The following is a 17,108-nucleotide window of genomic DNA, read 5'->3' as shown; positions in this document are numbered from 1 at the left end:
TTTACAGCCATAAATTAATTTGAATGGGCTGAAGCCTGAAGATTCATTTGGAGAATCTCTGGCTTTCAAATAACAGAAAATCTAACCCTTTGTCCTAATCCTCATAACAATAGGCTTTGGTCATGGTTTTGTGAGTTTGGCAACACTTCTCCAAGGCACCTTGAGTCTGCGGGTACGCAGTCAATTTCAACTGTTTAATCCCTATTGACGATATCTTAGAAACTTTTTGAAATAAACTTAGATTTATGATCAGTCTGTAGTTCTATTGGTACATCTTAATGCGTGAAAAACTGAAAGCTCTTCCACCAATTTAGTTTTGATTATTTTTATAAAAATAACCTCTGGAAATTGAGTAGTCATATCTACAATGGGATATATTATTTTTATATTTTTATTTTGGATAATGGTCCTACACAATCCATTAGTATGTGATTGAATGGTTCCTCAAAAACTAGTATAGGAATATCGGATGCTGGTTTAATCACATGTTGAGGTTTACCTACAGCTCAGCACAGTATGACACTTTTACAAAACTGCACCATTCCTTTATGCAGTTTTGGCCCAAGTAAAATACCGGAATTTCTTGAAACCCTAATGTCCTCCCATGGGAATCTCATGTACTACTTACAATATCTCCCTGCAACAACTGGGCAGTATCACTCCCTGCTGTAAAACAGGCCATTCTTTATCTGCAGGTCTATGAAGAGGTCACCACTTCCTTATCAGCACTCTGTTGTTTGGATAATAGCACTCTGGAACTCCTTCAGCCTCCAACTCAGTAGGAGCTGACCGTGCTAAATTTATTGCTTTTCGTGATGTGATTAGAAACGTCGTACCAAACGCTCCACCTGGATTATCTTCATCTTTAAGGAGAGTTTCAGCTGTCCTTTCAATTGTTGATGTCGTCACCTCAACCTTCACTGATGGCTTTTGTTTAACCATTGCCTTGGTTACCATAAATGAATGAAAGATAGCAGGAACCTGCTCCTGCAATTGTTCTGTTTCTTGTACCTCCTTTGGGCGTTTTGTAATTATTGGAGATGCTACTACCTTTAGTCCTGCCAAATCATTACCCAGAAGTAAATCTACCCCCTCAACAGGTAATGTTTTTACTACACCAACAGTTACCTCTCCCGAAAACAAATCACATTCTGCGTGTTCTTTATATAGTGGAACTGGAATATATTATATGTCAATCCCATTTATTAATGCCTAAGCCTCCACTGAACTCTCTAGAGGGAAAAATCAATTATTTCTCCAATAAAATTATGTTGCCTCTGTACCTCTTGGTATGATTATGGGTTTAGCTACCTCACCTGAAGAAAAAAAGGAGTCAAAAAGGATAAGACCGTAAAGAAATAGGAACAGGAGGAGGACATTCAGCCCCTTCAAGCCGGCTCCACCATTCATGGCTGATCCAACATACCTCATGTCCACTTTTCTGCCTTTTCCCCATAACCTTTGATTTCCCTACTCACCAAATATCTATCCCAGCCTTAAATGTACACAAGGACTCTGTTGCCCACGGCTCTGTGGCAAGAAGTTCCAAAGACTCTCAACTTTCAGAGAAGACATTTCTCCTCAATTCATTCTTAAACTGATGTCCCTTTATCCTGAGACTACGAGTTCTGGTCATAGAATCTCCTATGAGGGGAAACATCCTTTCAGCGTTTACCCTGTTAAGCCCCTGATGAATCTTATGTTTCAATGAGATCACCTCTCATTCTTCCAAACTCCAGTCAGTAGACCCTCAACTTGTTTAACCTTTGCTCATATGACATCCCTTCCATACTGGGGATCATCCTAGTAAACCTTCTCTGAATGGCCTCCAATAAAATGATGACTTTCCTTAAATATTAGACCAAAATTGTGCACAGTACTCCAGATATGATCTCACTAGCACCTTATACAGTTGCAGTCAGATTTCTCTGCTCTTGTACTCCAATCCCATTGGAATAAGGGCCAACATTCTGTTAGCCTTGTTACCTGCTGCACCTGTGTGCTCTGTGTTTTGTGCACAAGTTCCCCCAAGTCCCTTTGTGTTGCAGCTTTCTGCAGTTTTTCTCCATTTAAATAATATTGTACTTTTGTTCACCCTTTAAAAATGACATCTTCACATTTTCCCACGTGATACTCCATTTGCCAACTTTTTCCCCACCTAACCTATCACCATTCCTTTTGACAAAAATCCTGCATACCTGTTGTCTACCCTTACAGCTTCTTTTACAAATGACGGAATTCACTTCCAGCCCTTTTGTTATAGTTACAGCTGCAACCTGGTCCCTAGTATTGTCTTTTTGTGTTCCTTTCTCGGACTCATTTTTAGTAATGCCTAAAAACCCCATGGGTCTACCTTGTAAGTTCCAACATTCCAAACACATATGGCCCGCCTCAAAATAATAGAAATATTTAAATTTCCAAACTTCACCTCCTCCCTCAGCAATTTCCTCTTGAATCTGAGGTAAAGTTCTTGGGGTATTCCTTACTGTTCATCCCTACCCTGGCTACCTGCCTTCCTTCCACTTTCTATTTTTCTCAAAGTTCGGGGGTGTTAGAAGTAAAGGTTTATAGATCAGTTCATAATTGTCAGGCATTATACCTGCTTATCTTGCCATTGTTATCCTTTGGTCTTCTACATGAGTTCCGATTATAGAAGGAAAGAAAGTTTTAAATCCTTCCAAAAAGAATAATTTCTCTGACAGCGTCATAAGTATACTTAGTCTTTACTGCTGTTGTCTGCCTATCGAAATTATAGTTTAACTCTTTCAAACAAACATAGGAAGTATATTAATAAAAGAAAATAAGAAAACTGGTCAGATTACTTAACATAGTGAAAGCCATTTCTGTTTCACAGGTATAAATTTGGACTCCTTGGCTGTTTTTTTTTCTGCGTCATTTCCTCAGTTCAACTAGGCAAACACAGCAATACTTCTAACTCAGCTTTCTATTCTTTGGGCTTCTGGAAGCTGGTGTAGCAGATTAGGCAGGGAGCTTTCAAATCCTTCATGCTGTCTTAGCAGCAGCCCAGAACCATCTCTCAGAAAACATAGGAAAAAAAAACACTGATTCTAGTTCCGTCCTGATAGACTGATCGAGTCCTTGCAAGGCCTCCATTACACATTAAACAACAGCCATCTGTTAGAACTCTTCCAGACTTTCCAGAACCAATTCCCAGATACTGACCTCATTAATAACAATTACCTGTTTGAGCACAACACTCTTCCTGCAGGTTTCTGTATTTGAGCCTTGATTAAAAAGGTTCTAACAATCTGCAACCTCCAGGCCTGGCCTTGCAAACAAACAAATCTTGGTCAATCTGTTCTTTTCCATTTACCATAAGTTGTCACAAAGTTCACAAGTCATTTCAAGCTCGCAATTCAAAATCGATAAAAGAATAACAATAAGAATAAAAATAAAACTAAAAATAAAAAATAAAAATAAAAATGTGAAAATCAGTTCTAACTCTCTACAGCCCTGGGTATTGCCCAACTATTTTCCAATTATATTTCACATCCAGGGAATGGCAAGTGATAGCAGGGAACACAGCTCATGATGTTCACCAAGTAGCATCAGACTATGCATAGTCATCAGGTTCCCTCTCTCAAATCCTCCAGTTTGCTTTTCTTTCTCACTACCCTGAATGACCATATCCCCCACATGCAAAACCAACCACAATGAGCTTTGCTTCCAACTGTCCTCCTAGAGCCCAAAACCAACATTTCACTTTAATGATGACTAGCTGAGTCCTCTGCGCTCCCCCTGTGGTGGTCACTATCACGGTAACTGCCATGATCCCCTCTCCTTTGGCCTACTGTGCCCTCCTATGATGTTTCACATGCACCCCATACAGCTTGAGTTCCCCTTATTACAGTCCCTGTCCTTAGTTCTACACATGTCTTTGCCTTCCCCCCACCCAATCTGGATTACATCATTTCCTTTGACAGTGATCCCTTCATTGAGGTTGATGCAAGGAGGGCCTGGAGGGACAATGATCTACAGATGGACCCCCCAGGACTGTATTCACTCAGACCTTTGATTGCCTTCAGTGAGCAGCCTCTAGACATGTCTAACCAGACCTCTGATCATTGCGTTAATGGCACTTCATTTGATGATACATGATTCCCCTAACTGCTGGTGTAGGCCCTACAGGACTAACTGTTGCCCACTCCTTGGACTGTAATTGGACAGATCCCACAGCTTTGATTAGCCTAACCAGACATTGGACCAACACCAAAACCCTGGACTGTGAGCAGATTGCCCTCTCCCACTGAACTGAGAACTAATTCTCACCCAGTTTCTCACATGGCCATTTGGCTGAATAAATGTTGCAGTATGTTTGCCATGCAGGCACTGGCACATGCCGTAGGTGTTAGATTGAGACTTTGCTGTGCCATTCAAAAGAGGGGCAATACTGGACCTTGCATTGGCTTATGAGCCTGGCCAGGTAACTAACCTTTCAGTGGGAGAGCACTTTGGAAACAATGATCACAACGCCTTAAGTTTTAAGATAGCTATGAACAAGGATAAATCACGCCCTTGTGGGAAGGTATTAAATTGGCGGAGGGAAAATTACGTCAGTTTTAGACAGGAGCTAGGGAGTGTTAATTGGGAGGAGCTATTATCAAGCAAGTCCATATTTGACACGTGGGAATTGTTTAAAGGCCTTTTGGGGAGAGTTCAAGATTGGCACGTTCCAATAAGGAAGAAGGATAAGGATGGCAAGATAAGGGACTCTTGGATAATGATGGAGGTTGTGAATTTAGTCAAAAAGGAAAAAGAAGCATATGTAAGGTTTAAGAAGCTAAAATTGGACAGGGCCCGTAAGGAATATAAGAAAAGTACTCAAGCAGGGAATTAGGAGAGCAAGAAGGGGCCATGAAATTACCTTGGCAAGTAGGGATAAAGAGAATCCCAAGGTATTCTATAGATACATGAAAAACAAGAGGGTAACTAGGAGAAGGTAAGGTCACTCAAGGATAAAGGAGGGAACTTGTGCTTAAAGACAGAGAATGTGGGTGAGATCCTGAATGAGTACTTTGCATTGGTACTCACCCAGGAAAATGATATGGAGAACGAACACACACACACGAATCTATGGGGTGAATTTGCATTTGTGGATACATGCTAGCACACAATTTATCGTCAGTCAATGTGGCATTTTATAAATTTCTGCTTTAGAAATAAAACCAGTCTGACTTCAAACCAAAACACAAACAAGGCCTCACACCTAACATGCATTGTCTGACCTAAAATATCACCCCTTCTTTACACTGATAAAATCTTTAGTTCTCTCAGGACAAGGATTTGAAAGGAATTCGGGGATTTACGTATACATATTATTCAATTAAAACTTCCTAACTGATTAAAGATTTAACAGCATCTTAGGTTTGTTTAGTACATCCTCAGCAGTAGTGTGAACCTGTGATCTTTTACTTATAAATTCTGTGTCTGATACTACTTCTCTCACTAACACCTGAAGAAGGAGTGAGACTCCGAAAGTTGAACTATAACCATGGTGTTGCGTGATTTCTGATCTTGTCCATAGAAGACAGAGGGTAGTTCTGGAAGGGTGTTTTTCTGGCTGGAGATCTGTGACTAGTAGTGTTCCACAGGAATCCATATTGAGACCTCTGCTGTTTGTTATTTATATAAATGACTTGGTTGAAAATGTGGATGGGTGGGTTAATAAGTTTGCAGACAATACAAAGATTGGAGGAGTTGTGGATAGTGTAGAAGCTTACCAAAGGATACAGCAGGATATAGATCTGTTGCACATATGGGTGGAGAAACGGCAGATGGAATTTAATCTGGGTAAGTGTGAGATGCTGCATTTTGGGAGATCAAATATTAAGGAAAAGAATACAGTTAGTGGCAGGACTCTGAACATCATTGATGTACAGAGGTATCTTGGGGTTCAAGTCCAGAGCTCCCTGAAAGTGACTATGCAAGTACACAGGGTGGTCAAGGAGACATATGGCATGCTTGCCTTTATTGGTTGGGGAATTGAGTATAAGAGTCAAGATGTCATGTTGCAGCTTTATAAGAATTTGGTTAGGTCACATTTAGAGTATTGAGTTCAATTCTGGTCGCCGCATTAGAGGAAGTATGTAGAGACTTTGGAGAGTGTGCAGAAGAGGTTTACCAGGATGCTGCCAGGATTAGAGGATATGAGCTATAAGGAGGCTAGAGAATCCGAGTTGTTTTCTCCTGAGCAACGGAGGCTGAAGGGAGACTTGATAGAAGTCTATAAAATTATGAGATGCATAGATTGGGAAAAAGATTCTGACTGTCAAACCCGAGTTGAAATGTCTAATACAAGGGGACATGCATTTAAGGTTAAAGGGGGAAAAATTCAAAGGAGTTGTGACAGGCAAGTTTTTTTTAAAAAACAGAGTGGTAGGAGCCTGGAGCATACTGCCAAGAGTGGTGGCAGAGGCAGGTATGATAAAGGGCATTTAAGGGACTTTTAGGCAAACACATGAATATGCAAGGAATGGAGAGACCAAGGGCAGGCAGAAGGGATTAGTTTCATTTGATATCACATTCGGCACAACATCGTGAGCCAAACAGTACATTCCCGTGCTGTACAGTTCAATGTTCTACAACATCCTTACCTGGGCACATCCAGCAACCTGTCTGTATCTGTGCAAACAAGGACATCAGTTCAGCACCACTGATAACCCCTGTCTATGGCTGAAGCACTGAAATGATGCCACTCATGGTATGGCACAGCAAAGCAAGGGTACTGTTAGCATGCAGGTCAGCACTAAGTGAGCAAGTGCCAAATAAGAAAGTGAGGAGCCCTGAGATAAGGCCTGGGTCAATCTGTAAACTAGGTATTTGTCCCTGCACACAGTCTCCTAGCAGTAGCCTTTCAATGCTTGTTGCCAATGCAGCCTGCAGCTGGGCTTCCTGAGCAGCCTGAAAGGGAATTGGAGAGGGGCCATGATGGTCCTGAGGGATTGGCAACTGTTGGATGCCAATGTCCATGGACAATGAGTGTGTGTGTGTGTCTGTGTCTGTGTGTGTGGTGGAGGTTATGGGTCATGCCCTGCTGCTATCTGTGGCTGAGCAACAGAGGAGCTCTTCACAGCCAACAGTGAGTCATCAAGGTACCTGCTCTGACTTCCGTGTTGAGATTTCTCAACATCCAGCTTGTTCAAGCATATTTGCCAAGAAAGGGAGCTGAATATTAATGAGGCCAGTTGTGGTGTTAATAAAATGTTAAACAAGATACAATCCCCTGTAACTGACAATTCCACTGTGTAGTGACAAAGTTGCCTCTCCACTCAGCAAATGCATAAAAGATGTAACAAGTCACTCCTTATGTCGGAGGTAGACATGACTGTACATCTCAACCAATTGTCCAACAAATCTTATTGTCGCCCACGTTGCTCAGGCTACTATAAGGTGGTCTCTACATCGGTGAGACCAAGCAGAGACTCGGAAACCGCATTGTAGAGCACCTGCGCTAGGTTCACAACAAACGACAACACCTTCCAGTTCCAACCACTTCAACTCCCCCTCCCATTCCCTGGACGACATGGCCATCCTGGGCCTCCTCCAGTGTCACAACGATGCCACCCGGAAACTGGAGGAACAGTTGGGAGCCTACAACCCAATGGTCTCAATGTGGACTTTACCAGTTTCAAAATCTCCCCAACCCCCAGCCTCATCCCATGCCCAAACTCCCTCTTATCCCCGCCTCCTTGACCTAACACAACCTGTCCACCTTCTCGCCCACCTATCTGCTCCTCCCACCTCACTGACGAATCTCCACCACTCCCTACCTGCACTCACCTATCACCATCCCATCTACCTTCCCCAGCCCCATACCTCCTCTCTCTATTAATTTCAGATGCTCCCTTCCCCTGCCCCCATTTCTGAAGAAGGATCCCGACCTGAAACGTCAACTTTTCTGTTCCATATGTTAGCATTGACCCCAATGCAATTTCAAGACCTGTGCATGGATAATAAGGTAGACCTAGGATTTAGAACAGTGCATTTTTGTTCAAAATCTGTAGGTCTGCTGGATCTAAACTGGTTCCCATTAATCTTCACGTCAATGGCATGGTTACCATGGGAGACTCAAAAGCCTCGTACAAGATTTGCTGCTTTGAAAGGGCTATATGATTGCAAGTGCTTGGAAGAAATACTTGTGCTTTTTTTAAAAAACATGCTATACTCTGTTTGAACTAGTGTAGAGAGGAAACGCATGTGAATGTATTACTGTTCATTATTAGTATCAGATGCATGATTTACGCATTTTATTTTTACTGGCTGGACTGAAGCATATTTAAAAGATTTATCTATATTTTAAATGTTATGCATCAATGTAAACACAGACATAGACTTTTTTTAGTTTCTGCTGCTACCCTAGAGTCTGTTTGGGAGGAGAGACCGGAGTGTGAAAGGTACATACACCCCCAAAGGTGGTACCAAGGGTAGTTAGCAGTTAACAAAAGAGAAAACATCCTCAACTTCATTAATAGGTGCATGGACCACAGGAGCACGGAAGTGATGGTGAATTTCTATGAAACACTAGTCAGACCTCAGCTAGAATAATGTGAATGGATTGGAGAGTGCAGATGAAGTATTTTTTCCAAAAATTCATTCATGAGATATGGACATCACTAGCTAGGCCAGCATTTACTGGCCATCCCTAATTGCCCAGAGGCAGTCTGGGTGCCCACATGTGTATAGTCAAGATTCCTCCCCTGAATGTGTCATGAAACATTTTGTGTTGCAGTCAATGTCAAGCCCATCAGCTTTCAGGCACTCCATGTTCCCATTAACTCTGATTTGTGGCAAATATCCCCAATTTTCCTTCTTACTTCCTTGGCTACTGCATTGCTGTGCCCACCGTAACAATTCACTGTCCTCTCATTGAACTTAGCGTGTTGGTGAGTTACATACCTCCCTACCCTCCCACAATATCCCGTATTATGTACCAGATCCCAAACTTACATTTGAAGTTGTTCCTCCTTTCACTTTCATTATACCATCAGTGTCATGGCATCTTACATCCGTCCCCAGATCAGAGTTCCCCACTTTCCAGTACAGTGCAGGGACTGCCCCCTAATAAGCCCCCTAGATGATTACTGCTCAAATCCCCAGGACTGACCAAGGCCCAGCCCCTGGCCTGACTTGAGAGTTTAGCCCTGACTGTGACTGTCAAGTTCTCAAAACTGATGTTGCCACAGCTCCCTGAACGACTTACCTCTGATGCTTGAACTGGTAGAGTTGGGCAGCTGTACAGGACATTTGTTCGGCCACTTTTGGAGTACTGTGTGCAATTCTGGTCTGCCTCCTATAGGAAGGATGTTGTGAAACTAGAAAGGGTTCAGAAAAGATTTGAGGATGTTGCCAATGTTGGAGGGCTTGAACTACAGAGAAAGGTTGAATAGGCTGGGTGTATTTTACCTGGAGCATTGGAGGCTGAGGGGTTTATATGGTTTGTAAAATCATGAAGGGCATGGATAGGGTAAACAGGCAATGTCTTTTCCCCAAGGTGGGGGAGTCCAAAACTAAGGGATTAGGCTCAAGGTGAGAGGGGAAAGATATATAAGGGACCCAAGGGGAAATTTTTATTTTTTTTTTTACACAGAGGGTGGTGCATGTATGGAATGAGCTGCCAGAGGAAGTGGAGAAAGCTGGTACAATTAAAACATTTAATAAGGCATCTGGCAGGGTATATGAATATGAAAGGCTTGGAGGGATATGGGCCAAATGCTGGCAAATGGGATTAAATTTATATAGGATATCTGATCAGCATGGATGAGTTGGACTGAACTGTCTGTTTCCATGCTGTATATCTCTATGACTCTATGGTACAACTTGACCTAGTACGATTCTGACTGTTGCCCAATCCCCAGACTGCAAGGACATGGATTCCCAGATCTTGCCTCTGACTGAAGATGGACTGAGACTGGATAAGAGCCTCGACTGAATGCTGTCGCATTCCTGACTGACCGTAGTCCCCCTTCACGGGTCTAAGGACTCGTCCGCTTTGCTTTTCCGAGTTGGGCATTTGATTAAAGCACATGCGGCGTATTTGCCCTATTAGCCGCATATTGTGAGTGTGACGCATAGTGCCATACCTCGGCATGTCTACCCCCTTTACTATTCAGTGCTGCCATCCATGACAAATGGTCTGCACTAAAAAAAAAACAAGTTAACCCAAAGGTGCTGAGAGCCTGTGGCAATGTGCTAAAAGGCAATGCAAGCCAGAGATGCTGAGTGTGTCCAAGTAAGCACAAAGTGAGTGGGCTCATCTCACTCAGAAAATACCATCATGTATTTCTTCTGAATTCCTTTTGGATTTCTTGGCTACTATTTTGTATTGATGGCCTTTAATTATTCTCTTCCTCACAAATAGAAGAAATCTCTCTGTACAAAATTTTTCATGATTTTAAAAGACTTTTCAGGACACACTTAGCCATCTTCTCTCCAGCGGAGAGACTCCCAGCCTGGTAATCTATTTCCTTACTAGATGGATCAATTGCTTGTTTAAGAATGGGAATCTCAGGGAACTTCTCTCTCCCTTTCTTAAAGCTTTTGATTAAAATAGAACATAGAACATTACAGCGCAGTACAGGCCCTTCGGCCCTCGATGTTGCGCCGACCTGTGAAACCAATCTGAAGCTCATCTAACCTAAACTATTCCATTATCATCCATATGTTTATCCAATGACCATTTAAATGCCCTTAAAGTTGGCGAGTCTACTACTTTTGCAGGCAGGGCATTCCACGCCCTTACTACTCTCCGAGTAAAGAACCTACCTCTGACATTTGTCCTATATCTATCACCCCTCAATTTAAAGCTATGTCCCCTCGCGCTAGCCACTACCATCCGAGGAAAAAGGCTCCCACTGTCCACCCTATCTAATCCTCTGATCATCTTGTATGTCTGTATTAAGTCACCTCTTAACCTTCTTCTCTCTAACGAAAACAGCCTCAAGTCCCTCAGCCTTTCCTCAAAATCCAAAAACATATTACAACTATTACAGGAGAAACATGCAATGTTTCCAAACTGTCAATCCTGACTTTCACAATTGAAGGATTCCCACAATATTCCCTGTTCAATACCTGAACATTTATGATTGGATTCTGCATATTTACAATGGAAATCATTGTAGATCATAATTACTGGTGTAGGAGAACAATCCTTTACATTAGATATCTTGCAGAAAAAGTTGATCGAGTTTGATCTTAAAATGTAGGATTTTTTAAAAACTAATTTCAAATGAAAATACATTGTGGCCTACACTAAAACATAAATGTTTTCTTCACAGTTGCTCTTTAATGTTTCATATAAAAAAATTATTAATGAATGGTAGGCCCACACCTTAAGAGGGCTGCCAAATAGTTGATTGAAAAATATCCATGATTGCTGTGTTTTTTCCCCAAGTTTCCATTCCTTTCTTTCATACCAGCTCTTTAGTGTGATGGGATGTAATAATCATATCCCTCAGCAATTTAGGTACAGAACATAGAATTTTTCATCTGGTGAGAAGTATCAGATAAAACATTTTGAAAATGACTGTGTTTCTGTTGGCTCTTGCCCAACCGAATAATGTTTTCCATGTTGAGTTTGTTAAAGGTTCTTTAAGTTTTCCTTGTACTTTTGTCACTGATATTTACCATAAATGGATTTAGAAATGTACTTCAAAAGAAGCATTTTCTAAGCTGGTCCTTTCAATGGGGTCATTTGGCCCAATTGGCTGTGTTTAAAAGGGCACTCAGGCTAAGTTGCAGGTAGTGGTCAGGTTAGAAACCAGACCAACTAACAAAAAAATTTGCATTATAAAAGCCCCCTTAACAGTCATTAAGAAAAAGCACATTAATCCCAATATATCCTCATGTCTTTATTGTGTAGTAATCTCAAAGTGCTTTGACTTCTACTAAACCATCAAAACATCTATTTTCACGCTATATTAACATAAAAACACCTTTCAGATTTAAAAAAGTGATCGCCTTCCTTGCAAAGCTGATATTTACACACCAGTTCACCATACACAGTGTTTGTATTTCCAACAAATATACACTAAATACACAATGGCCTGTCGTTAATATTTTGACAGCAGTATCTCCAAATCATTCTTTTCTGTTGTCCGGCACCTCACTAGGTGAATCAAGCATCTTCAGTGTAGCAGTACGCACACTGGGAATAGCAAGATAGGCATTATATTGATGCCTGAAGTACACAGCAAACACAATAAATCTAAAGTGTGTGGCATATAGTAGTTGTACACAGTGACAAAGTTTATTGTCTCTTTTGTTGTCACCTTGTTTAGACAGACAGGCAGAAAACAGATCAAACATTGAGCTTCCCATGAAAATCAACAAAAGCATTTGGAGACCTTGCAATGGGTTCTTTGTATTCAAAGACATCTAACATACATCATCTTAGCAGACGTGAGATTCTTTTGGTAGTTCGGTTATGCTCGCTCAGTAACTTTCATTTTTTTTCCACTTGGCTTTATTTATTTATGAATTAAGATGATGCCTTTAGACGTCTTTTGGTATTGAGGAAATGAGTTTGCAAAGAATTCATTCTGAAAAACTTTTTAAAAATGCCACTTATGTGACACTTGAAAATGGATTATAAAACACATTTGGAGAGAAATCAAATCAAATGTTGGACTCTAGGAAAGCCAATGTCTGTCACAGACAGGTTTATGAATGCAAAAAGAACATTAGAATATTGGGAATAGTAAACTTTTAGCTGCCCCATAAAACCGAAAGAACTCAGGAACAAAAACAGAAGTTGCTGGAAAAGCGCAGCAGGTCTGGCACCATCTGTGAAGAAAAAAATCAGAGTTAACGTTTCGGGTCTGGTGACCTTTCCTCAACTGATGGTATCTAAGAAAACGTTTGTATAAATGCAGAAAATAGGGAGGGTGCGGGGATAAAGAGTTAACATTGGATGGGGACAGAGCCCAAAGAGAGAGAAAACAGCAGTTGAATAGACAAAGGACTTGATAATGATCTGCCTAGGAGCATGAATAGCTGTTAATGGGAACTGTTAGTGACAAACAATAGGTGGTGTGTAATGGCAGAGTATGTGATAACAAGGCCTGGTGTGTGGGGCAGGGGGCTAGGATGTGGGGGAGTTTAAGGCCTAAAATTACTGAACTCAATAGAGTCTGGGGGGATGCAGCGTTCCCAAGCGGAAAAATGAGGTGTTGTTCTTCCAGCTTGCCCTAAGCTTCAATGGAACACTACAGCAAGCCAGAGACAGAAATGTTGGCCAGGGAACAGGGTGGTGTGTTAAAGTGGCAGGCAACTGGAAGCTCAGAGATAGTTTCTGAAGAGGGGTCCCAACCCAAAACATCAACTTTCCTGCTCCTCTGATGCTGCTTGGCCTGCTGTGTTCCTCCAGCTCCACACTGTGTTACAACTGGAAACTCAGGGTCTCTTTTTGCAGGCAGAACATAGGTGTTCTGTGAAGTGGTCACGCAGTCTACACTTCGTTTCCCCAATGCAGAGGGGACAATTGTGAGCAGCGAATGCAGTAGACTAGATTCTGAGAAGTGCAGGTGAAGGTAAATGGGCAGGTGTTACTCCTTTGGCAGTTGCAGGGGAAGATGCTGTGGGGCTGTCAGGTGGGGTGAGGTCAGGGGTGGGGGGAGCGGTTAGTGGTGCCTGTGTTTGGAAGTGAAGGAAGAGTGGACCATGGTGCTCCAGATGGAACAGTCCCTGCAGAAGGTGTTCAACCAACCAAAACAGAAAAAAAAATCAGGACTAAAAATAGAAGTTGCTGGAAAAGCTCAGCAGGTCTGGCACCGTCTGTGAAGAAAAAAAAGAGTTAATGTTTCGGGTCCAGTGATCCTTCCTCAGAACTGACAGCAGTTAGGAAAATGACACAGTTTTATGCAGAAGATAGGGAGAGGGAGGGAGTAAACAATAGGTGGGGATAGAACTGAAACACAGAGAAGAGCAGTTGGATAGACAAATGAGTTGATAACAATCTGGCTAGGAGGGTGAACAGCTGTTAATGGGAACTGTTAGTGACTAACAATACTCCCAGACCTGCTGAGCTTTTCCAGCAACTTCTGTTTTTGTTCTGGTTTTTAGCTGCCCCAGTCTGCTCCACCATTCATGAAAATCATGGCTGATTTGGTTACAGCCTCAGCAACACTTCCCTGCCTGATTTCATAATTCCTGACTCCCTTGGCCATCAAAACCTAAGTGAGTCTTGAAAATATAAATGAATTAGTGTCCGTTGCTGCCTGGAGTAGAAAATTCCAAGGATTGACACCCCACTGAGAAAATCCTCTGCAACAGGACAGAGTCCAAAAGGCAGTGTTGCATATCTGGAGCCAAGATTTAGGGTCTTTCGGGCTGGAGAGAAATTTGAAGTGAGAGGTGAAGGATCCAGTTGTCATGTTCCCCATCAATATCAGTGACATATGTAGGACTGGGAAAGAGACTCTGCTTGGGCATTACAGGCAGCTTGGGGGAAAACATTAAAAAGCAGAACATGCAATAAATATAATATTACTAACTGAGCCAAGTGTAAATTGGTGCAGGGTAAAGGAGATTTGAGGGGCAGATGTGAGGTTCAGGGATCAGTATGCAAGAAATGGGTTTCAATTCATGGAGCACTGGTACCAGTACTGGGGGAAAAAGAGCGCAGTCCCATTGAGACCAGTTCTGAGGAAGGGTGACTGGACCCGAAACATTAACTTTGATTTTTTTTTTCATAGATGCTGCCAGACCTGCTGAGCTTTTCCAGTAACTTCTGTTTTTGTGCCCATTGAGATCAGCCTCATTTGAACCATGTTAGCACCAGTATCCTGGTCAATCAAGTGGCTATGATTATAGTTAGTTTTAAAATAACTAATAGGAGGACAGATCAATTGAAAGGAAGTTTTAAAAAAAATCAAGAATAAATGAAAGCAAAGATGTTGCAGGGTAGAGAAGAGGCAAATAATAATTAAAGTGTGACAGTAAATATACACAGAAGAGTGTGGCAGAAATTAGAACTAGAGTAAGAAATAACTAAAGTAAAAAGTCAAAGCTTAAGACCCTTTATCTAAACATATACATGTTGCAACAATATAGATGAGTTGATGGCAAAAATAGAAATAAATGAATTTAACTTGACAACTATAGAGACATGGTTGTTGGGTGATCATGACTGGGAACTCAAAATTCAAAAAGGTATTTGACATTATGGACAAATTAGCAGGAAGGGAAAGTTGATAGGTAGCATTGTTAATAAAAGGAAAGTATCTATGCATTGGTGAGTAGTGATATAGCTGAAATAGATCATGTGCAATCAGTTTGGGTGGAAATATTGGACTGGTCATGCTAAATTGCCCCTAGTGTCAGGGGATGTGCAGGCTAGGTGGATTAGCCAAGGGAAATGCAGGATTGCAGGGTTACAGGGTTGGGGGTTGGGTGGAAGGCTCTTCAGAGGCTCAGTGTGGACTTGTTGGGCCGAATGGCCTGCTTCCACACTATAGGGATTCTATGATTCTATGAAATAAGGAAGAGCAAAAGAGTGAGGTTATGAATGGGATATATTATATTAGAAAAAGTCTCCAAAGAGTTGTTTCATGTTATGACAAAGTGTAAATCAGGAAATAATGGAGGTGCGTAAGAAAGGCACTGCAATTGTCATGGGTGGTTTTAATCTGCACATTGCCTTCTGATTTGTTCAGTCAATGGTAACAGGGAGACAAGTTTGGTTAGTGTATCAGGGATTGCTTCTTAGAGCAGTACATTGTACAACATACCCAGGAACAGGCTAATTAGGTAAGTATACTAATTGGCAATGAGGTCGGATTAATAAGTGACCTCACAATTAAGGAAATAGCGATCTCAATCTGGCAGAATTTTAAATCCAGTTTGAGGGAGAACAACTTGGGTCTCAAACCAGTATCCTCAACGCAAATGAAGGGCAATTACAGAAGTATGAAGAAAGAGTTATTTAAAGCGAGCTGGAAAATAGACTAAGGGGAAAATCAGTGGATAAACCGTAGCTAACATTTAAGCAGATAATTCGTATCGGTCAGCAAAAAAAGTTTTTGGTCAAAACAGACTCAATAAGAAGGATGAACTACCCGTGGTTAGGAAAGGTGGTCAAGGAAAGTATCAAATCAAAAACCAAGGCATACAAAGTGGCAAGATCTAATGGTAGGCCAGAGAACTGAGATTTTGTTTCTTTTTACAAACCAGATTTGATGACCCAGAAGATAATTAAAAAAGGACAAAGTTGACTATGAAAGGTCTTTTGCAAGAAGTATAAAAACAAATGGGTGTATAAAAAGAAAGAACATAAAGTGCTAATGAGAGGAAAGGTCCTATCACAATGGACAAGGTATTTGAGAAACTAATATAGGAGTGCAAGTAGATAAGTCACTGGGACTTGCGTGCCTGCAAAAAGTTTTAAAGAAAGCAGCTGCTTTGATAGTACAGGCATTGGTCAAAACATTCCAGAATTCACCGATTCTGAGAGGGTTCTAGTGGATTGGAAAACTACTTAATATGATGTCCCAATTTAAGAAGGAAGGGAGAGAGTCAGGAATAATGGGTCTTTTCTAGGAACAAAAACAGAAGTTGCTGAAAAAAGTTCAGCAGGTCTGAGGAAGTGTCACTGGACCAGAAACGTTAACGTTAACTGATTTTCTCTTCACAGATACTGCCAGACCTGCTGAGCTTTTCCAGCAACTTTGTTTTTGTTCCTGATTTACAGTATCCGCAGTTCTTTTTTGGTTTCAATGGGTCCTTTCTAGTTTGGAAAGACTCAACTAGAGGAGCATCACAAAGACCATTCTGAGGGCCTCAAATATTTAGTATCTGTATTTGACTTGAAGGAAGGGCGCTATGTAAGGTATCTAAATTTGCTGTTTATACAAAAATAGGTGAGAGAGCATGTTGTGATGAGGACATAAGAAATCTGGAAGAGGATATAGATAGTTGAGTGAAAGAACAAAACTTGGCAGACGGAATTTAATGTGGGTAAGTGTGAGATCATGCACTTCAGCAGGAAGAATCAAAAGGTAGAGTATTATTTAACTGAAGAGAGACTCCAAAAATGCAGTGCAGAGGACTCTGAGAATTTTTGTGCATGAAACACAAAACGTAAATGCAGGCAC

General features: G+C 41.4%; 1 protein-coding gene across 2 annotated transcripts in view; it reads right to left on the bottom strand.

Moving 5' to 3' along the window:
* col8a1a (collagen, type VIII, alpha 1a) overlaps window positions 1-17,108 on the bottom strand; it is a 141,692-nt gene that overhangs the window by 48,799 nt on the left and 75,785 nt on the right. The window lies entirely within an intron of this gene.

Source organism: Rhincodon typus, chromosome 11 (genome assembly GCF_021869965.1).
Source record: "Rhincodon typus isolate 14 chromosome 11, sRhiTyp1.1, whole genome shotgun sequence".
In the NCBI taxonomy this organism is placed as follows: Eukaryota; Metazoa; Chordata; class Chondrichthyes; order Orectolobiformes; family Rhincodontidae; genus Rhincodon; species Rhincodon typus.
Note: the sequence above shows the minus strand (reverse complement) of the source record. Positions and strands in the feature narration are given on the sequence as shown.